Below are 4557 nucleotides of genomic sequence, written 5' to 3'. Positions count from 1 at the left end.
TTTTACTTTTATTTATTGCTTTGCTGTGAAAGGACTTTTTGTGTTCTATCAATTCACCCAAGTTAAATAAAGAAACCCTTGTTGGGAAGAATTTCCCCTACTGTCAGATTTATTTCTTTTATGTTCAGCATCGTGCTGAGATGCATTGTGCGCCCAATACCCAGGGCAGAAACACTGTTCACACATGGGAGCAGGTCTCAGATGCCTTACTCACCAGAGTTCAATTTCCCTGTCGTGCTTTTCGTGGGATTCATTTCTTTGAAGTCAATGGGAATGTTATAATTTACTCCAAAAATGCCTACATCTCATCCCCCCTCATTGGGTGGGGTCGAAGAAGCAGGAACTCAATTTGGGTTGTGCCATTCCAAAAGAACAGCGGTGCTTTACCCCAAATAAGCAGACTCATCCCTGAAAAGAATAATCATGAGTCAAATGTAATACATTTTCAAATCTGCCTTAAATCTTTCCTTTTCTAATCCCAGTTGGAAGCATATGACCTTGGATTCAAAATGCCACAGAGACAGATTTTCAGGTGAGGACACAACCAGGTCAAGCAAGCAGGTATTCGGCTCGTATGCAGAATGGGCTCTGTGCCGGGGTGGGTTGGAATGTATTGGGAGCAGGAGTGTATCCAGCTGCTATGAAAGTTCACTGACCCCAGGTTAGGACCACACTTGAAGATTTAGGTTTCAATCTCTTTATTTTTACTCTAGTATCAATCTTAGAAATGGTGACAATGGTTTGATTTTATAGTTGCCAGTTTCTGAGAACAATTCTCCACCTCATTCCTGTGAAATGAACAAACAAAGCAAACGTACAAAATGGGATCTAAGATGTTGATCAAGGACCCACCAAATTATTTACGTGCATCCATGTGCAAGAGGATGAAGCTTTTTTAAGCCCTTGTGCAACATAGGGATATAGACTGAAATGACACTTAACCAAGCCAAACTAAGAATGTAACATGAGTACCTGATTGTTCAAGACCCAGGAAAATGGTCCTCATGTGTAAGTGAGAGAATATAAGTTAAAGTATCTATATAAGTGGAGAATTCAAGGACTACACCTAGTAGATTTAGAAATTGGAAAGAATTAATTTACACTGACCTTGTGGCATACCCTACATTTTTAGAAACTTAATCATTTACTGTTAGACAGGAGAACTTCTAAACAGTTCAGGACAAAGGGTGGCCTATTTTCTTCAGAAGGACTTTAGGTACAGCAAATCCACGACTCCAGGGTCATCCCACCCCAATACACTGTCACCCTGGTGCTTAAAGTATTCTATATGCACAATTGAAATCTTCCCTGCTCTCTCGTTTCTTCTTATCCACCGTAGACCAAAGGGTAGCATCCAAGGGTCTGCTCGACAAAACTCTTTATAGACCTGAGGACAGTCTTCAGTCTTTTTCTTTCTTTTTTTAATGACATCTGGCAACTCTAATTTTTTTAGCCTTCAGTGCAGTTAGAAATGGACTATATTTATAGATCTCAAAGTGAGGTTCCTGGGATCAGCAGCATCACCTAAGAGCTTGTTAGAAAGGCCAATTCTCAGAGATTTCTGGGGGTGAGGTCCAGCAATCTGTGTTCTAACAGGTCTTCTAGGTGACTCTGATATATATTAAGGTTTGAGACCCTTTGGACTGTATCAATATTAGGGAAGAAGCCATCTTCCACTACAGGTTTGGAGTAACATTTCATTATGATAGACAACTAGTTAACTATTTCTATCTCATTTTTGCAATGCAGATTTGAAAAACCAGAGAAAATACCTTCTTACTACTATTTTGCATTAGTCACTTTTAATACTTACCTTGCCTTCAGAATTTCCTTTCCATACCTTTTCTTAGACCTATGACCTGATGAAGTCTATTATTTTGAAGGAAGCATTTTTTCTCACTAAGACTATATCATCTGCTAAATGTGCACAAATATAGTCCACAATGCAGTGTTTCCTGTTAACTACCCTGTACTTCTAGGCTCATATCGGAACACACACATCTCACCATACATGCAATTTTAATATGAACAAATAATAACTCAGAACTCATTTACTCAACTATAAAGCCCACTTTGGGGTTTGGAAGTGCAATCACCCTAACAGTGCCAGGTGTTTAACACTCTCCTTATGATGTCAGGCATTTTACAATAAAAAATACAATAGCAGTTTTTGACTTCATAACTCCTGGTGAATTTGCCTTGACCCTATCCTCAATGATCAACATTGCTACCAAAAAAATTACTTATCTTGTCATTGGTTCTTAAACTAATAAGTGAAAAAAATAAAGCACGTTGTTACAGCAAGTACATTCAGAAAGAAATATCGCTTATATGAAAGTTCTTTCAGGACAGCTGCCTAAGACTAGATATGTCAGAAGAGCCAGAAATAGCAGAGAGTAGTGTGGCCACTTGAACAACAACAAAATCTCTTTCTCCAGAAACCATGATCACTCTTCCCCAACACACACAAACTCACAATAAAACCCAACCAAACGTCACAGGCTCTCATGGATGCAAAGGCATTCTAACCCTTCCCAGATGAAGATTTCAGAAATTCAGGATTTGAATCATGTTTAAGAAATCACGAATTGGTCACTAGCAATTCTCTGAGTGATTTACATTCACAAAAAGGTACAATATTTCATCTGAGGACAGGTGAAAAAAAAAAAAGAGAGAGAAAAATGAGTTCAAGACCAGTATGAGCAAGAGCGAGAAACCTGTCTCTACTAAAAATAGAAAAATTAGCCAGGTGTGGTGGTGCACACCTGTAGTCCCAGCTACTCGAGAGGCTGAGGCAAGAGGACTGCTTGACCCGAGCAGTCTGAGTTTGCGGTGAGCTATGATGACCCCACAGCACTCTACCCAGGGTGACAGAGCAAGACTCTGTCTCAAAAGAAAAGAAAAATGAACTGCATATTAACAACAAACACATGGGAAAAAATTGAAAATAATACTATTTACAATTGCTCCACAAATATGAAATGTTTAATGTGTAAATCTAGCAAAACAAGAACAGGATCTGCATCCTAAAAATCTCAAAATGCAGATGAAAGAAATCAAAGAAGACCTAAATAAATGCAGAGACATATCACATTCATGGATTGGAAGACTCAACATAGTGAAGATGCCAATTCTCCCCAAATTGATCTACATGTTTGATGCAACTCCAAAATCCCAACAAGGTTTTCTGTTAGACATAGACAAGTTTATTCCAAAATTTGTATGGAAAGGCACAGGACCTATAATACCTATAACAATTTTTGAAAAAGAAGAATAAGTGAGAAGAATCTCTCTACCTGATGTCTAGGTTTATTATAAAACATACAGTAATCAAGACAGTATGGTACAGGAAGAGGAGCAGACATAGGGATTGATGGAACAGAATAAAGGATCTAGAAAAAGACCAATGTGAATATGCCCAGATGATTTTTTTTTTTTAAAAAAGGAACAAAAACAATTCAAAGTCTTTTCAACAGATGATGCTGAAGCAATTGGACAACCTTAGGCAAAAAAAAAAAAAAAAGAATCTCAACCTAAACCTCACAGTTTATACAAAAACTTAACTCAAAATTGATCATGGATTCATGGATTTAAATATAATACATAAAAGCATAAAAGTTTTAGAAAAAAAGAAAGGAGAAAATATTTGAGATGTAGAGCTATGTGAGGAATTCTTAGACTTGACACCAAAATCAGGAAGCATAACAGGAGAAATCGACAGATAGGATCTCACCAAGATCAAAAGAGTTTGATCCGTGAAAGACCCTGCTGAGAGGATGAGAAGACAAGCAACACCCTGGGAGAAAATATTTGCAAACCATATTTCAGCCGAAGACTTGTATCTAGAATAGATAAAGAATCTCAAAACTCAACCATAAGAAAACAACCAATTAGAAAATTGGCAAAAGGTACGAACAGTGATTTCACTGAAAAGGACATACAGTTGGCAAATACGCACATGAAAAGATGTTCAACGTCATTAGACATTAGGGAAATGCAAATTAAGACTGTAATGAGATACCACTACACACCTATCAGAATGGCTAAGATAAAAAATAGTGACAACATTGAATGCTGGTGAGGACACTGGGTCACTCAAACACTGTTAGTGGGGATGCAACATGGTACAGCCATTCTAGAAAAGTACACGGCAGTTTCTTACAAAATCAAACATATGCTTACCATAAAACTCAGCAATTGTTCTCTTGGACATTTATTCCAGAGAAATGAAAACCTATGCTCACACAAAACCTATACATAAATGTTTATAGCAGCTTTATTCACAACAGCCCCAAACTGCAAATAGCTCATCTTTCCTCCAACAGATGAACGGTTAAACAAACTATAGTACACCCACCCCATGGAATGCCACTCACCCATAAAAAGCAGCAAACTGGGCCAGATTCAGTGGCTCATGCCTGTAATCCTAACACTTTGGGAGGCAAAGGCAAGAGGATGGCTTTAGCCCAGGAGTTGGAGGTTGCAGTGAGCTATGATGACATTACTGCACTCCAGCATGGGCAACAGAGCGAGACCCTGTCAGAAGAAGAAGAAGGA

Source organism: Propithecus coquereli, unplaced genomic scaffold (assembly GCF_000956105.1).
Source record: "Propithecus coquereli isolate 6110/MARCELLA unplaced genomic scaffold, Pcoq_1.0 Scaffold18, whole genome shotgun sequence".
NCBI classification, from domain to species: Eukaryota; Metazoa; Chordata; class Mammalia; order Primates; family Indriidae; genus Propithecus; species Propithecus coquereli.
This window is presented reverse-complemented; position numbering follows the sequence as displayed.